The sequence below is a fragment of the Drosophila rhopaloa genome, unplaced genomic scaffold, assembly GCF_018152115.1.
Source record: "Drosophila rhopaloa isolate 14029-0021.01 unplaced genomic scaffold, ASM1815211v1 contig_175, whole genome shotgun sequence".
NCBI lineage: Eukaryota > Metazoa > Arthropoda > Insecta > Diptera > Drosophilidae > Drosophila > Drosophila rhopaloa.
Genome location: NW_025335056.1, coordinates 119,929 through 140,114, shown reverse-complemented (window position 1 = coordinate 140,114; position 20,186 = coordinate 119,929).

Here is a 20,186-nt window from a genome sequence, read left to right as displayed (position 1 = left end):
TGTATGTATCTGAAACTGAAATATGTACACATATTTTTAATAATAATTGTTTTTATATTGTGCGCAAATTGTTTTTTTTTAACTGTATAAAGGCAATTAGAGACACATATGATAGGGACATTCACTTTAAAGAAAGAATTCTGCAATTAGTTTCAGCAACTTCAGTGAGCATTTATGGTTTAGAAAATTTATATATTGAAACATTTAATTTAGATACTTCTCCACTAATACATTGCACAAGCACCCAAAAGGGAATTGTATTATCCACTATTCCAGGCGTACAAGTTAGATCGGTTGTGGACGAGCACCCAATACTAGGTAGAGCAATAGTAATGACAGTTTTCAAGAAATAATTCATATCCATAATATAATGGAATGGAATGAATTATACAAGCTAATAAATAACATAAAAGTAGACTTTGATAAATCGTATAAGTCACTTACTCAAAACAGGCCAATTCAAAAAAATATTATCAAAAAACACGTAGAAATCCTAGTAAAATGCTTTAATGAATCAAGAATATTAATACATGACCAGAGGGAAAAATTAAATCAAGATCATTGGTCCCAAGTATCAAAATTTTTGATCAGACTACGATCTAATTTAATATCAATTAAACAGAAGTTTAAGTTGGACATATCAGTACCGACTATACTTAACACTTCCTTAACTGTTGAAACTGGTGATGAACCGGAATCAACAAAACAAACTGACGTTGACGAAATAGAATCAGAAGACCTTACTGGAACAAATCCTAAAATAAAAGAGAAAGATTTAAATAATCTTACTACTCCAGCTTGTTTAATGTCAGATCTAGATAATTCTACAGATTCTGATGATAGTTTAAGCATAATAGAGAATAAAATAAGGACCGATATCACAATGGCACAATCTAATATTGATTTTGCTTATACCGGTGTTCGATGGTAAAGCTGAAAATTTAACAAGTTTCATTGATGCATTACAAATAATAGAAACAATAAAAGGCGAACACGAACAATTAGCAGTCTCCATAATAAAAACAAAGCTAAAAGGTGTCGCCAGAAATCTAATCGGAAATGAAACAACAATAACTGAAGTCATTTCCAGATTAAAAAGCAACGTCAAAGGTGAAACTGTAGAAGTATTGTCAGCAAAACTGATTAACCTACAGCAACGCAATAAAACTGCTAACCAGTACACACAAGAGGTTGAGCAGATGACAAAAGCTTTAGAAGGTGCATATATAACAGACGACTTACCCCTAGAGTTAGCCAGAAGCTATTCCACTCAGCATGCAGTTAAAGCAATGACTATAAATTGTACAATCGATAAGGTAAAACTTATCATGCAAGCTGGTACATTTAATACGATGAACGATGCCGTATCAAAATTTGTAAATAGTTGCACAGAAGCAACCGGACAGCCAAACACTGTCCTATATTACAAAAATTATCCACAGCGCGGCGGAAACCGCGGACGTGGAAATTACAGAGGTAACTTTGGTAATCGTAATAATAATAATTACAACAATGGTAACCAATATAATAATGCTAATAACAACAGCAATGGTAACCAATACAATACTGGACGAGGCCACTATAGAGGAAACTAACCGTGGCAACTCAAGTGGAGGCAACAACAATAATAACCAAGGTAATGTCCGAGTTACCAACAATACATCAGGTGATACATCGGAAAACTCACAAAACCCTTTAGAGACTCAACAGTAGAAAATGCAAGGGTTCATACCGTTAATCTCAGTCAGAACATATTTGTATCATTCAATCATGTGGGAAAGAACTCGTCTTCTTAGTAGACACAGGTGCAGACATTTCAATAGTTAAAGAAAATTCGGATGTCTTTCATGACATACAAGATAATTATATTATAGACATAAGAGGAATAAGTCAAGAGGTAACAAAATCCAAGGGGTTAACTTCTATTGAGATACAGACCACTAAGTACATATTCAAACACGATTTTCATATCGTGGACTTACATTTCGCTATCCCTTGTGAAGGCATTTTAGGAATCGATTTTTTTTTTATTTAAAAAAATACAACTGTCAATTAGACTTCAAGCCATCTGAAGATTGGCTTATAATTAGACCTAATAAGTTATTAGAAAAATTCAACTAAATTCACAAGAAGACAGTGTATTGATTCCAAATCAAGAAATTAAGCATGGTATTTATATAGCAAGTACCATAGCAACATCTAAAAACGCTTTCATAATACCACAAATAAAGATCAAGTAGTCAGTACAAATAATTTAGCTTATGAATCACTTTCGAACTACGATGTAGTCAAAACTAATCTAGAAAATAGAGAGAAGTCTGTATTATCTCAACTTTCAAAAAACTTTCCTCCACAATTCAAGTCACAGCTTTCAAGTCTATGCACACAATATAATGATATATTCGGATTGGAAACCGAACCAATAAGCACGAATAATTTTTATAAACAGAAACTGAGATTAAAGGATGATGAACCAGTGTATATAAAAAATTACAGAAGCCCACACAGTCAAGTGAACGAAATACAAAAACAAGTCGGAAAATTGATCAACGACGGGATTGTTGAACCATCTGTATCTGAATATAATAGCCCATTGTTACTTGTTCCTAAAAAACCATCTCCAGGTTTGCAACCAAAGAAATGGCGATTAGTGATTGACTATCGTCAAATTAATAAAAAATTATTGTCCGATAAATTTCCACTCCCAAGAATTGATGATATTTTGGATCAACTGGGACGAGCAAAATATTTTTCATGCCTTGACTTAATATAGGATTTCATCAAATTGAACTCGAAAAAAATTCAAGTGATATAATGTCATTTTCAACGAGCAATGGCTCGTATCGCTTCACGCGATTACCTTTCGGATTAAAAATAGCGCCTAATTCATTTCAGAGAATGATAACTATTGCATTCTCTGGATTAGAACCTTCACAAGCATTCCTTTATATGGATGATTTGATAGTGTGACGGACCCGCCTAGGAGGCGTGTACCCCACAATGGTTTTCTTCTATCACTATATTAGTTTTAAGAGAAATATCATGAAGTTAATCAATATTAAGACATAGTTATATCTAAGTTCAAATCCGATCCATCCGATATTTAGCCAAGACACATTTAATACTAGAAAAGCAAGGACCTAAGATATCAGTAGTGGGAAAATACTAGAAATCCCAAATGTGGGAAAAAGGAGGAAAAGGGTAGGCGATCACACAACAACCGGACAGGAGGTCTTCTCTCGGGATCGCGGAACCATGATACAATAACATATGTTATTGTTATTGTAGTTTCCGGTAGTTTCCCTATCCCCTTGCGTAGCTTGGGATTTGCGCGTGGACACCCGTCCCGCCGGATCCATTCTCCGGTAGTTTCCCTATCCCCTTGCGTAGTTTGGGATTTGCGCGTGGACACCCGTCCCGCCGGATCTATTAACCTAGTGTCTGGTCTACGTAGTAGTTTGGAGACTGGCACGTGGACACCCGTCCCGGCCGGTCAGTCAAGTCGAATCACTCTGTCCCTTTACTATCCGGCCCCCTCCCAAAGTATCTTCCCGGCTCGGCCTCGCCCGAAGGTCCAGCCCGGTGGATTTTTCGCCCTTGACGCGAGATCCAGGACTTCAACACCCGCAAAGTATTCTCCTGGCTCGTCCTCGCCCGAAGGTCCAGCCCGGTGGATTTTCCGCCCTCGACGCGAGATCCAGGACTTCAACACCCGCAAAGTATTCTCCCGGCTCGGCCTCGCCCGAAGGTCCAGCCCGGTGGATTTTCCGCCCTCGACGCGAAACACAAGACAATGATTCCACGCCTCTACGTTTCCGTCGACACGGATAAGAAGACTCCCCATCAAAATCAGCCGTTCACCTGTAGAACGGAAGTCTCTAGTCAGGTGTTTCGGTGATTTACAAATTTCTTGTAAAGGACTCTTGGATCCGACTGAGACGTTTTTGAGAAATGTAGGAAATACAATCTAAAGTTACATCCAGAAAAATGTTCATTTTTTTTGCTTGAGGTGACTTTTCTCGGTCATAAATGCACAGATAAAGGAATACTTCCAGACGAAAAGAAATACGATGTCATTATGAACTATCCAGTCCCACAAGATGCGGACAGCGCTAGACGTTTCATAGCATTTTGTAATTATTATAGGCGTTTTATTAAAAATTTCGCCGAATATTCACGGCACATAACAAGATTATGTAAAAAGAATGTTACTTTTGAATGGACTGATGAATGCCAAAACGCATTCCAATATTTACAAACAATACTAATGGAAACTACTTTGCTACAATATCCCGATTTCAGCAAAGAATTTTGTATAATTACTGATGCAAGTAAACAAGAATGTGGAGCGGTTTTAACTCAAAAACATAACGGACTCCAACTTCCCATCGCATATGCATGGAGAGCTTTTACTAAGGAAGAAAGTAATAAATGTACAAGTGAGCAGGAATTAGCTGCAATACACTGGGGAATATTACATTTTCGACCATATATTTATGGAAATCACTTTACAATTAAAACAGATCACAGACCATTAATATACCTATTTTCAATGATAAATCCGAGTTCTAAACTGACACGTATGAGGCTAGAGTTAGAAGAGTATGAAAAAAAAGACAATTATGTAGCTGATGCGTTATCAAGAATAACCATTAAATTTCTGCAAAATATTACTGGAAATATAAAAAAAGTCACTACTAGATATCAAAATAGACAGAAAATCCGCGCGGAAAACAAAGAAATAGAATTGCCTAGGCAATCTATAAAGAAATCTTCTAAGCCCAACGTATACGAAGTCATAAACAATGACGAAGTACGTAAAGTAGTGACCTTGCATGTAAAAAATATGATATGTTTATTTAAACATGGCAGAAAAATTCATGCGAGATATGACGTTAGCGATTTATATACCAATGGAATCCAGACTTAGGTCAATTTTTTCAAAGGCTTGAAATGCAAGCCGGTATACATAAAGGTATAGATATTATTGAGTACATACGAAAATGTCAGAAATGCCAAAAAGCTAAAATAACTAAGCACCATGCTTTCGACAGAGTGATAGTGGACACTATTGGTCCATTACCAAAATCAGAAACTGGCAATGAATATGCAGATACACTAATATGTGACCTAACTAAATACTTAGTAGCCATACCAGTTCCAAATAAGAACGCGAACACTGTCGCTAAAGCAATTTTTGAATCATTCATTCTGAAGTACGGTCCTATGAAGACGTTCATTACGGACATGGGTACAGAGTATAAGAATTCAATTATAATTGCAAATACCTAAAAATCGAAAATTTAACATCTACGGCACATCACCACCAGACAGTCGGAACAATAGAACGAAGTCATCGAACTTTCAATGAATATATACGCTCATATATATCTGTTGATAAAACTGATTGGGACGTATGGATCCAATATTTCGTTTTTTGTTTCAATACGACCCCCTCAATGGCTCAATTATTGTCCATACGAGCTAGTATTTGGTAAAACAAATAATTTACCAAAACAATTTAATAGTATAGAAAATATAGAACCCTTATATAATATAGATGACTATGCTAAGGAAAGTAAATATAGATTAGAAGTAGCATACAAAAGAGCCAGAGTAATGATAGAAGAAAATAAGAAAAATAATAAAATACTATATGATCAGAAAATAAACAACATAGGTTTATCAGTAGGTGATCAAGTCCTTTTAAGAAATGAAACAGGTCATAAGTTAGATTATCAATATACAGGTCCGTATAAAGTAACAGAAATAGGAGAAAGAAATAACATTATAATAATGAATAATAAAAACAAAAAACAAAAAGTTCATAAGGATAGATTAAAAACGTTTATTTCATAATTGCATTTAGCATGGCCATGCTTAGAAATACTTCTTTCTTAAATAAGAATACGATTATCAATTCCATTCTCTTTATATAAAAAAAACAATTTTTTTAAATTTAATAAAAATTTATTATTATTCCTTTAAGTAAATTATACCAATAAAATATTTTCATAATATATTACGTTATTTTTCAAAAGGAGGGAGATGTAGTATGCGCATATATTGAGTATCTACTGTACCAAGAGTACTTAAGAGGTTATCCGGGTCTTGGAGCACGAAAAAAAGCCTATTTTCGTGAATTTTTTTTAAAGATCTTACGACCATTTCACAAATTTAATTTATTGTACATTAATGTTTATGGTTTGACCAACATTGTGTAAAAATTTGAACCAAAAATTTTTAAAATTGAGCCGTTGAGGCAGGCTTGAACTTGACCTCATAAAAAATTGTGTCTTTGCGGTAGGCAAAATATATCCGCCAATTTTTATCTGAAATCAAAAAACCAAAATTATTCTGATAGTGAATGTGTCTCGCTTGTCCTCTACGAGCCATTTTTTTTTAAAGTTAAAAATAGAATTTTTGTAGCGCTTTTCATAAAAAGTCTCATTTTTTACGTAAATTTTGGCCATATTTTGGCTTATAAAATGAGTTGTAATTAAAAATTTAAAAAATCCCTCCGTTAAGGACAAGAGAATTATGTTTAAAAGAAGTGTGCAAAACCAGAAGTTGATCGGTGCAATAGTTTTTGAGAAATCGTGACTACCGACTTCAAAAAAGTGGTTTTGAGAAAAACGCGTTTAAAGTGCCGCATCTGCCCGACGCCAGAGCCCGAATGGCTTGTTGTGACGTTCGACGCGCTGGGTTTTAAATTTCTCCCATTCCTACAGTTTTGCGTCGATCGACTTGAAATTTTTAGACAACATTCCTGAAACTTTGTACTATTATATAAAAAAGTTTGAAAAAAATGAATTTTTTGAAGTGTCAAGACCCGGATAACCCCTTAACGCAAACACACTGTAACACTTTGTTGCAGTTCATTCATAAAGGCCCAGTCAAAAACCCAAGTGGCCGAACACGAGTCGAGTCGCCACAGAAAGTGCAAGTGTCAGCATTCTGTTACACACGCCGGCCGAACTCAAGTGCATGCATATACCCTCGCGCTTCAGCTTAAGAGAGCATAATTTAATACATCTAACATATAGATATACATAGAAGTCTCTCCGCCGTCCAAATGTAGGCAGCGCACCTACGAGACTTAGGCTTACTTAGAACCTAAGGGAAATTGTAAAAATCAGACACAACTCGACGTTGGTAGCGGCACTAATGCTGCTCCAGCCTTTTAAATAAAGACCTTTAAATAAAAAGAATTAAACTGAGTGTTCTCATTACGACACTACCATCAGGACGGTTAGTGAGGAGCCCATTTATGCCAAGCTTTACCCATACCCAATGGGGGCAGCTGATTTTATCAATAACGAAATCCAAGAGTTGCTCAAAAATGGCATAATACAAAAGTCAAAGTCCCCCTACAACAACCCAATATGGGTAGTAGACAAAAAAGGCACTGACGAAACGGGCAACCGCAAAATGCGGCTCGTATTAGACTTTCGCAAATTGAACGAGAGGACGATACCTGATCCCTATCCTATGGAAAATGCCAAATATCTCTATGATACTAGGAAATTTAGGCAAAGCCAAATACTTCACAACACTCGATTTGAAGTCTGGCTACAACCAGATTACTCTGGCAGAGCGTGACCGTGAAACAACTTCCTTTTCCGTTAACAGAGGAAAGTACGAGTTTCGCCGGCTACCGTTTGGTTTGAAGAATGCTGCCAGCATCTTCCAAACAACCATCGACGACATACTGCGAGAGCAGATTGGCGTTAGCTTTTTGGGCTTTATTGTCACCAGCAACGGTGCCACAACTGACCCAGAAAAAATTAAGGTCATTCAGGAATTCCCCGAACCCAAAAATATATTCGAGGTGAGATCGTTCCTTGGCCTGGCCAGTTATTACCGATGCTTCATTAAAGATTTTGCATCAATAGCTAGGCCCATCTCCGATATCCTGAAAGGGGAGCATGGAAGTGTTAGTAGGCACAGATCCAAAAATATTCAGGTGCAATTTAGCGAACAGCATCGGCTTGCTTTCCAAAAGTTGCGTAACATTCTGGCTTCAGAGGATGTCATCCTCAGCTACCCGGATTACAGGAAGGCATTCGATCTAACGACGGATGCCTCGGCATTGGCATTGGCGCGGTACTATTCCAAGAGGGAAGACCCATCACCATGATATTTAGGACCCTAAAAGACCGAGAGGTTAACTACGCTACTAACGAGCGTGATCTGTTAGCCATAGTTTGGGCACTGGCCATATTACGCCATTACTTATATGCAGTAAAAGATATAAATATCTATACTGACCACCAGCCATTGACATTCCCCAAAGGCGTAAACGCCATTCATTGCGATCTGCTCACGCTGTCAATGATACAGGATGAATTGGTCCGGCAATTCCCAGCCACCAACTTCTGGCACTGGAAGAACTGTGTAACAGATATTTTCGCAGTCGCTGAGAGACGAGAAGTCCTCACCACTGAGCATAATAGGGCTTACAGATCTGCTCATTAGAATGTCAAGCAGGTACTTTCGGAATACTATTTCCCGAAAATGACCAAGTTAGCGAATGAAACTGCAAGACCTGCGCTAAAGCAAAATATGACAGGCATCCTAAAAAACACGAACTCGGCGAAACGCCAGTACCGTCTCATGTGGGAGAAATGCTACACATAGACATTTTCTCCACTGATAAGAATCACTTCCTCACATGCATTGACGAATTTTCAAACTATAGAGGATCTCAAACCGGCTTTACTACAACTTCTTAACGTCTTCCCTAAAGCCAGAGTCATTACTGCGACAATGAACCCTCATTGAACTCGCACACCATTCGGGTTATGCTGGAAGATTACTTCGGAGTTAGCATCTCAAATCACCGCCACTCCACAGCGTCTCGAACGGACAAGTAAAGCGAGTCCACAGCACTCTGGTGGAGCTTGCCAGATGCCTTAAAATTGACAAAAGCATTAGCGACACTGTAGAGTTGATCTTGCTGGCCACGTCTAAGTACAACAAGTCTATCCATTCGGTCATCGATAAGAGACCGGCCGACGTAGTAGTCACACAATCAACTGACCCGCAATGCGATATACAGGATAGGATAAGACTTGCCCAAAATAAGCTGAGAAGCAGGGAAAATACCTCCCGACAAAACAGAGTGTTCAATGTCGGCGACAAAGTCCTAGTGAAATCCAACAGGAGACTAGGCAACAAGCTTTCACCGTTATGCGAAGAAAAAACTGTGGAAGCGGACATGGGAACCACAGTCCTCATTAAGGGCAGGGTGGTCTACAAGGACAACTTTAGGTAGACGAGACACAATCATGTTGTCTTTCATTTGATCATTTTTTTCTATTTTTTCCATTTTTTATCTCTAGCCACTTGGCATAAGTTTTTTGTCTTTCACTTTCAAAGTGAACGGTCTTGTTTTTTTCTGCGCTTCGAATTTTGTAATTTGTTTCGTACTTGTGCACTTGTAATAATACTAATAAATTGTTTTAGTTTTCGTAATTCTTATCTGTGTTTTCTTTTCTTATATCCCCGCCGTTTCTCTTTTGTGCATGCACTTTAACTAATTAACGCTCCCGCTCTCTTGCTCTCTTTGCTTTGAAAGTTCTAAGCGTGCAGTTTCTGCGCTCTTGCGGTACTTATAACTGTTCGCTTATAAATTTCAATTCGTTTTCTTATTACAGTGCTTCCAAAAAATAAATTGAATAATACAAATTTAGTCGGCTTCTGCAAAAAATGCAGCCTCGTAATCAGGGCTGACCAGTCTAATATGACTTGCTAGCTGTGTGAAAATATGGTGCACACCAAGTGCGCCGGTTTTACTGGCCGGACAAGTGATGACCTTTCAAAGGGGCCCAATTTGCAGTTTTGTTGTGACGCTTGTGTCGAGGTTGCGAACGAGATGAAATCGTTCATGCGCCAAACTAAAGGAGGCCTGCTGGGGCTGATTAGCTGTTTCGGAGTTGCTAGAGATAGTTTTCGCTGATGATCTCCTCTCTGCGCTGGACTCGCAGTTTAATAGTCGTAAGCTATCAGAAGAGTCCCCTAAGCGCAAAAAGGCCGCTAATGGTAAGGAGCAAAAGGGGAACACCCCGCAACCCAAATCAAGAGAACAACAGAGCATTCCGGCGGATCAGCAGCTGATTTCAGCAAACCCTCAAATGTTGCTAAGATCAGCAGCTAAAAAAGATTCGGTATCTGATCAATCCGTAACAGAATGCATGCAACCAGGAACTTCTGAGAATTCCGATTTGTCCGTAGTGGTTTCACAATTAGTGGATCCACCTATCTCTCAGAATGTAGCATCACCACCACAAGGGACTACTGAGTCCGGACAACCGGCTCAAGTTGGTTTTGCAGAAACAATGTCTGCTCCACCAAAATCCCTTTCAGTGGTTCCACTAAAGAAACAAATTTTCGTTTCTCGGCTTTCCCCTGATCAAACATCTTCTGATGTATTGTCTTATAAACAAGACAAAACTAAAGCCGATTGTAATAGTGTAACGGTGGAAAAGTTTAAGTTTTCTTATGCTAGAGACATTTCATCTTTCAAGATAACTGTCCCTAACGAGCTTTTTGAAGCCATATGCTCGGGCGACTTTTGGCCGGATAATATGGTTGTAAAAGAGTTCGAGGCTAAGATAAAGAAGAAGGGGCCCGTGGGAGTAAAACTTTTTAGTCGAGGCCAAACCAGTGCACCAATTTCAAAAAACTGACTTCTAACCTCCTTCTTTCCTATCAGAATGCAAGAGGTTTGAGCAGCAAACTCACTAAATTGTATTCCGATAGCCTTTCCTTTGCATCTCATATTATTGGGTTTTTCAGAAACCTGGTTAAAGCCGGAGATCTTTAGCTCCGAAGTTTTTCCAGGTAAGTACACAATATATAGGTATGACCGTCTCTCTAGACGGGGAGGTGTAGTCTTAATTGGAGTTGATTCAAACCTCCCGTCTGAGGAGTTATTTTTTGATGAATTCAATACCATTGAATTTATTTGTGTAAAGTTATCGCTTCCTGGTAACTTTATATACATAACTTGCTCATATATTCCGCCGTTGTTTGAACTTCCTGATTATTTAAATCACCTTTCCGTTATTAAGTCCGTTGCAAATAAGCTTTCCGATAGGGATCAGTTGATAGTTCTAGGTGATTTTAATATACCTGGAGTTACTTGGTCCACTGAGGATGGATCGAATGTCTTACTACCTATAGCACAGCATGATTTTATTGACGGCCTGCTTGACATATCTCTATCTCAAGTAAACCATGTTCGAAATTCATTAAATCGCCTACTTGATTTGTGTTTTGTATCAAATCCTGAAGGTGTGTTTCTGTCCAGAGTAGCACCACTCACGCAACCTGAAGATCCATATCACCCTACAATCGAACTTTCATTTGATACGGGTAGAGTTATAGAAGAAAAATCAGAAAAATCCAAACGAATACATTGTTTTCGCAATGCAGACTTTCTGAGGCTAAATAAGTTTATTTCTGGCTTTAATTGGTCTGATCTTTACTTATGAAATAATATGTCCGATGCAGTTAATGATTTTACACTGCAATAAACTCATTTTTTAATTCCACTGTTCCGTGGTACTATCCGTCAATTTCCAATAAATCGCACTGGTTTAGCAAAGAGTTGACACACTTAAGAAATGTAAAGTCCAGACTTTTTAGGAAATATAAAAATACCGGTTCTCACTCAGTTTTTACTAGATATTTAAGTGCTCTGTCAAGATTTACTGTGCTTAATGCTCAGTGTTATAATAGTTACTTAAGCCGTTGTAAGGTCTAGTTCTCTCAGGACCCGAAACAGTTTTATAATTTCGTTAACACCAAGCGTAAATCTAATTCTTTTCCTTCCTCGCTGCCGTTCGAAAACATGACGGCAACCACAGATCAGGCAATAGCCGATTTATTTGCCCAATTTTTTCAAACGACTTATTCTACTTTAGATTATTCATCACAGCCTTATTCTTACACCATGTTCAAGTCAAACCTCATATTCTGTCCCACTTTAACAGAAAGCTCTCTTCTTTTGGATCTTCTTCGTAGTAAGCCTATTTATTAGCCAGGGCCCGATAGTATTCCTGGTTGCGTGCTTAGGTATTGCGCTAAGGCCCTGTGCAAACCTCTTCACAAGTTGTTTACCTTATCTCTAGAAACCTCCCAATTCCCAAATATTATATTGGAAGGAATCATTTGTTATTCCTCTTTTCAAAAAAGGTAACAAGTTACCTTTATGGTGTTAAACCGTCGTCGCATGCAGACGTGCATTTATTGTGCTCCGGGAAAAAGTATTCAATAAAATCACAAAAGTGCAGTGACCGTTTTAATAAATCTACTATAACGCGAAAAGATGCTTTCTGCGATGAAATCGCGAATCTTTATATTGATTGGTCATTTAATTAATATAAAACTTAACACTTAAAACTCTAATTAACTTTACCACGAATACAATGAGTCTGAACGACGTTCGCACACAACGTCAACGTGAGCAAGACGAGAGACGACTCTCAGTACAAAGAAATAACGCGTACTTCTCTTTTAAAGCAACCGAAAATAATGCAAGCTCTGATCAAGCGCGGGCAATTACCCCCAACTTTACGGAGTTCTTAAACGTAGCGAGCGAGAGAGCGCGTTCTTTCTCCCCCTCGCTACCATCGACGTCTCTGCGGCCAAAGAGCTCTGAAAGTGCTCCAATGCAGGTATGCAATAACCTAAGCTCATCAGCAGTAACTAGCACCGCAATTTCTTTAACAACGTCAACTGTAACTAGAACAACAACTGCAACCGTATCGACTGCGCGTTTAATGACATCATCAGCTAGCAGTGCAATTATTAATACTTCTGCCGCTGCGCTGCCCGGAAAACAGAACAAAATCAATGAATGTGCTAAGCCGGCTGTGCTGACTGGTATGGATCGCTACAGTCAAATCAAAAGGAAGCTGAGCCCTCTAAATTCTCAACGCAAAATAACCCGTAACAATGCTAGCCTAGCTGGAATAGAAACGCCCATGAACTCAAACCGATTTAAAATCTTGGAAGACGTCTATGACGTTGAGGCGGCCGAATCCACTGAAGTCGAGAAAAGGAAGCCAAAACCTCCGCCTATTTATATTCGAGAAAAAAGTTCCAATGTTTTTGTCAACAAAATTATCGAGCTTATTGGAAAGGATAACTTCCACTTATTACCTCTAGTAAAGGGCAATATCCAAGAAACAAATATTCAAATGAAGTCTGAAGATAATTACAGAGTATTATTGAAATATATTTCCGAGAATAAAAAGAACTTTTACACGTATCAGCTAAAAAGTAGCAAGGGCCTGCAAGTCGTACTTAAGGGCATAGAGTCCGACTTAACGCCTGCAGATATAACAAAGGCGCTTCAAGAGAAGGCATTTAACGCTAAGACAGTCTTCAACATCCTTAACAGGGATAGAAAGCCGCAGCCACTCTTTAAGGTTAAGCTCGAACCAGAAAATAAGCCCCTAAAGAAATACGAAGTGCACCCCATTTACAATCTTCAGTTCTTGCTGCACCGCAGAATTACAGTTGAGGAACCGCACAAACGCAATGGCCCGGCACAATGTGCGAACTGGCAAGAATATGGCCATACAAGGTCATACTGTAAACTGCGCCCGGTGTGTGTAGTTTGTGGAGATCTTCATGACTCCGCACACTGCCCACCGAGCAAAGATGGCTGCAACTCGAAAAAGTGCGGCAACTGCGGTGGCAATCACACTACTAACTACAGAGGCTGCCCTGTTTATAAGGAACTGAAAAGTCGCATCCACCAGAGAGGAACTGCCACCCGCACCCAAAATAAACAGATGACAGCTTCCAGATCAAACCCTGAAGTCTTCTTCTCGACTGCAGCCAGATCCTCACTAGGACCCTTAAACTCTGATAAAAATGTGACTTACGCAAGCGCTTTAAAATCAGGACTGGCTAACCCTGTCTCAAAAAGTTCATTTCTGCAATCAGCATACAAAGAACCGAACACGGCTCAGCAGCAACGATTCCCGGAGCAGTCAAAAAGCCACTTTGAAGATATGATATACAGCCTGCAGCAAAGCCTTACGGAGTTTATGTCGTTTATGCGCACAACTATGCAAGATTTAATGCGAAACCAAAATCTATTGATTCAAATGCTGACTTCCCTAAGGATATCTACGTGGAACGCTAACGGCGTCTCTCAGCATAAACTTGAGTTAGCTCAATTCCTACTCGACAACCATATCGACGTAATGCTGCACCACTATCATAACAAATTTGATAAAAATTACCTACAGGCCACATCTATAAATATACAAATAAATACTGGCAACCAACTTACACTAGCCGCCGTATACTGCCCCCCTCGCTTCACTATAGCTGAAGATGAGTTTATGCAGTTTTTCAACTTACTACAATGCTCCAAAAGGAAAACAGCTTTATAATGCAGTTATAAAAGCCAAGAACAAGATGGACTATGTTTTTCCTGGCCTCTCGGATCTTTCATCTGATCACTCGCCTGTCCTGTTTATTCTACTCCGACATCCAGGCGCAATCGTTTAAATTGACATCACAGAAAACCAATTGGGTTAAGTACAAGAAATACATTAGCTCACACATTGAGCTAAGTCCTCATCTTAACAATGAAGCAAACGTAGAGAGATTTGTTAATACACTGGAGTCTGTACTCGTCTCTGCAGCTCGAGTTTCAACACCCCAAACTACAAGTACGCAAAGCAACCAAAAGAAGACAAATCTACAAATAGAAGAGCTCGTCCTCGAAAAGCGACGCTTACGTCGAGAGTGGCAACTCCACAGATCGCCATCTGCTAGGCAAAGCTTAAAATATGCCTCACATCAACTCACAAAAGCTTTACAGCCAGAAGAAGCACATGTCCACCGACGCTACATAGAGCAATTGTCAACATCTAGTACAAAACACTCACTATGGAGAGCTCACCCTACTCTAAGCTCACCGAAAGTAACCGTGATGCCTATTAGAAATCCCACAGGCGGCTGGGCGCGCAGCGATGCAGACAGAGCCAGCACGTTTGCCAACCACCTTAAAAATGTCTTCCAACCAAATCCTGCCACTAGTGCGTTCACCTTGCCGACTTTACCATATGAGCCTCAGCAACAACATGAGCCAATTGAGTTTTGACCAAACGAAATCGTTAACATCATCAAAAATCAGCTGAACCCGGGCTGCGACCTCATAACTTCCAAAATGATCATTGAGCTCCCATATTGCGCCGTTTGCACTATCACCCAGCTTTTTAATGCCATCGCAAAACTTGGCCACTTTCCAGTGAGATGGAAAAAGTCGATTATAATAATGATAGCAAAGCCGGGAAAAGACCACTCAATTCCCACGTCGTATGGACCTTTAAGCCTACTCTCATGCTTATCTAAACTCATTGAAAAATGCGTATTGACTCGGATAAACACATACCTAAGAATCCAGCAAGGAATTCCGCAACATCAATTTGGGTTTCGTGAAAAGCACGGAACAATTGAGCAGGTCAACCGGATAACATCAGAAATTCGGAACGCGTTCGAAAAACGAGAGTACTGTACTGCCATATTTTTAGATGTCTCTCAAGCATTTGATAGAGTTTGGCTAAAAGGTCTAATGTACAAGATCAAGACAATGCTCCCCTACAACACCCATAAGCTTTTAGAGTCTTACCTCTACGACGATTTGCAGCACTATTGGAGCTTCAACAAGCACACGACTAACAACATCTACGTTTGCTGATGATACAGCCATTCTCAGCCGCTCAAAATGCCCGATGCAAGCAACTGCGCAGCTAGCTCTTCATCTGGTCGATGTTGAAAAGTGGCTATCAGATTGGCGAATTGAAGTGAACGAACAAAAATGCAAGCACGTTACGTTCACCCTGAACAGGCAAAACTGCCCGCCGCTCGTGTTAAACCATACTCTACTCCCGCAAGCAAACGAAGTACACCTTGACAGAAGACTCACATGGCGCCGAGACATTGAAGCCAAAAGATCACACCTAAAGCTAAAAGCTAGTAGCCTTCATTGGCTTATCAACGCTCGGTCTCCCCTTAGTCTTGAATATAAAATGCTGCTGCATAACTCGGTACTAAAACCTATATGGATGTACGGCTCTCAGTTATGGGGGAATGCCAGCAATAGCAATATTGACATAGTCCAGCAAGCTCAGTCGAAGATCTTGAGAACAATCTCCGGGCACCGTGGTACGTTCGCAACGAAAAAATACATCGCGACTTAAACATTCTACCAGTCGAAGATGTGATCGTAGAACAGAAGGAAAAGTACTTTACCAAGCTACTGTTGCACCCTAACCACCTGGCGAGAGGTCTTACAAGGTTGATCAACCAATCACTACTTCGTCGCAATGACTTACCCACCCAGCGACCGACTTGAGGGACGCGCAACCAGAATGCAGTCTTCTTATACTGTTTGTTAAATTTTAATGTTAAGATTCGTAAACTTATTGTTAGTCTCAAAATTAACAGAAGATTCAATAAATAAAAGCAAAGTTAAATAAAAAAAAAAAAGTTAGAAGCCAGTAACTGCAGAGGTATTTCTTAGTTGTCAGCTATTCCTAAGCTTTTTGAAAAAATTATTACTCCTCATTTGCAGCACCTTTGCAGATCAATCATTTCTCCGTGTCAACACGGATTTATTAAACGTAGATCCACAATCACAAACCTTCTAGAACTCACTACATTTGTGATAAAAGGCTTCAATAGTAGTTTTCAAACAGACGTCATTTACACCTTAGTAAACCATTTGACTCTGTAAATCACTTACTTTTTATTCAAAAACTTGACCTGTTAGGTTTTCCAGTTGATCTGCTTAAATGGATTTCAAGTTATCTAAATGGCAGGTCACAAAGGGTCCTTTTTAAAAATTAAATTTCTGAAATTCTCCGTGTTACCTTCGGTGTCCCACAAGGGAGCCATCTGGGTCCGTTACTTTTTACATTATTTTTTAACGATCTTCCCTCAATTATAAGTCATTCTCGCGTACTTATGTACGCATATGATTTTAAGTTGAGCCTACAGTATGAGGACATTTCCTGCCATTTAGACTTGCAATCCGATCAAGATAATTTTCAAAACTGGTGCCGAGATAATTTACTAAATTTAAACGCATCCAAGTGCAAGCTGATGACTTTTTATCGGGTCAATCCGATATACGCGACTTACACATTAAGTGGCAGCTCTTTGGATAGAATAACTCTTGTAAACGATCTTGGCGTTCTCTTGAACCCTAAACTAAAATTTTCAAACCACATTTCGCCCATGGTTAATAAAGTCAGAGGAGTGCTTGGATTTATTAAAAGGTGGTCAAAAGAATTCGATGATCCTTATTTAACTAAAGCTTTATTTATTTCGTTAGTCCGTCCGATTCTGGAGTATGGGTCTCCCATCTGGAGTCCGCAATACGGAATAAATATTGGTCGTATTGAATCAGTACAAAAAAACTTTCTTCTTTTTGCTTTACGGCCCCTAAACTGGGATGCAAATCTTAATTTACCTTCTTATTCTAGTAGACTTCTGTTGATTAATTTTCCTTCCTAGCCAACCGTAGAACGATGCTTGGTACTATCTTTATTTATAACCTTATACATGGTGATATTGACTGCCCCGACTTGTTAAGTCGGCTAAACTTTTCTGTGCCAAGTAGATTAACTAGAAATTATATTCCCCTAATATTAAATCATTGTAGATCTAACTATGCCTTGCATGAGCCTTTCAGAGTATTATGTTCTGACTATAATAGATTTTTTCCTATAATCTCAAATCTTGACTCTCTGCCGCTCCTAAAACGATTAATACTAGCTTCATTGGCACAAAATTTATCTTACTATTACTTTTTACCCCGGACTTTTACCTATATTTCCTTATCTCGCGTCTATCTTCTCGCGAATCGTGCCGTATGATACACGGCTGCGCCGCTCGGTCGGTTAGGCGGGTAAGTGGGCCGTGGGACTGCGCGCAAAAAAAAAAAACTCATTTAAGCTTTATCTCATCTGTTTTGGTGGTGGGCTACCCAAGTTTTTTAAAATACTACAACAAATCCAAAATTACAGGTTTAAACCCAAAAATCCTTTTTGCCCTGATATCGGCGCACGTCACGGACTACTCGCAAGCCAAGTACATTCCCATCATTGATGGGAGGCGTATAGGCGCGTGGTGGAGGAAACTGGTGGCATGATTAACATGTTTCCCCAGTCACACATGCAAAAGCTTTTGATCGTAGATGTCGCTCACCTGCTTGACCTTCTCGAATCACTGAGCATCCACCATAGGGTAGCCAGGAGTTTAGACTTCTTGGGAGCGGCGTTCAAAGTAGTGGCGGGAACGCCAGACGCGAAGGACCTTGAAAATATTAAACTTACTGAATTTCAACTTATCAATGCAAACAATAGACAGATAAATATTTACAACAAAGTACAGGAACAAATCAATAGTATTACCACCACTGTCAACCAAATTCTGAGGTCGGCTAAAGAATCCCAAGTTGACACGGGACACCTATACGAGATGTTATTATCTCGGAATAGGATGATTGCGATGGAGCTGCAGAATTTATTGCTAGCAATAGCTCTTGCCAAAATCAATATAGTTAGCCCCAGCATATTAGATCATGCAGACCTGGAAAGTGTGTGGATCGAGGAGCCCACAGATATACTGTCCGTTGCGTCTGTCAAAATATTACAATCATTTACATTTTACATTTTATTATTAAATTACCAAAAATAAAGTCAGCATGTGACAAGATTACAGTTTTTCCCGTGTCACACCATGACACAGTACTCAGGCTGGAGGACAAGGTCATAGCGGATTGCAACGGAGAGATTCACACAGTCAAAAACTGCTCCGTGTCAACTGGACCGTGATTTTGTCAACTGGCGCTGAGAAGATCATGCGCCTGAGAACTCCACGCTGGGGGTGTTGCGCACTGCGATATCCAACATAGCGATTTGCACCCTATCACCCACGTGGATGAAGGCATTATCATCATAACCGATCGCCCGGCTTGTGTGAGGGTGGACAATGGCACTTACGTCCACTTACGAGGAACTCACCTCATCACATTCATTGACGGTTAACGAAACCCGTTACGTCAATCACGACGTGGCCCGTAAAAGGGTACCAGGAGTGGCTAGATCGCCTTCAGTGAACATCACCCTGGAACACAACATACTCAGCCTTCCATACCTTCACCGCTTGAGTGAACGTAACCTGGAACATATTAAGCAATTCGGGGAAGATATCAACGGCAATCGTTCATACCAGATAGTGCTAATCGCAGGAGCGATCTGCTGCGCGTTGATCTGCGTCGGCCTCACTTATCGGCGAGTCACCCAGGCCAGGAGCCGTGGATCTCCCAACTAAGGGAGGTGATTGCCCAAATAGGGTCGGCCGAGGGCGGCATTAATTCTGAGGGAGGAGTAGTTAACTAAGTTAACCGGGGGACGGCAATGACCGATCGTCCGAAGGCTCGCTCCGGCCAAATTGCTGACACAGCGTCTGGCCGGAAGCTCGTGCATAGCCGGCAAACACTACCCATTGGAGTGGACGCTATGAGTCTCTTTTTTGTTAGCTTTAAGTTTCAGTTTAGATATGACTTTATATGAATAAAGAGCTGCGGCTCATATAAATTCTACTCCGACAATCGTCGTTAAATTCTTATTATTGAAAAACTGTCTGAGTCCCTAGGCCAGCAGGTAAAGAAGAGCAGTCAGTAATCTTCATAATTCATCTTGGAGAATTCTTCGGCCAGCCGGCCAGCAACCACAGCGGCGGACCTTGTGACCCCCTTTGGATTATCTGCAACTGCGAGGGACCACCCGTGGAGATATCAATTGCCGACGGCAATTCACAATTGGGATAATCATTTATATTAATTTGCACACTCGAACAGAGTCTTAAATGTTAGCGTGTAAATATTAACATTTTTCATTTATTTATCTTCCATTTTAAATTGGCTTTTTTCGAGTGAATTAATGAATTATTTCATTTAATTCTTTTAAGTGACGGGCTGTTATTTGTTCTTCATCAACTTTATTAAGTCCTGAAAAATTACTTTTAAACAACTCTTCCCTTATTGTCTTTATTCCTTTTTTTTTTGCCAAATTCTACTGTTGACATAATTATACCCGTTACTCGTGGAGTAAAAGGGTATATTGTATTCGTGCAAAAGTATGTAA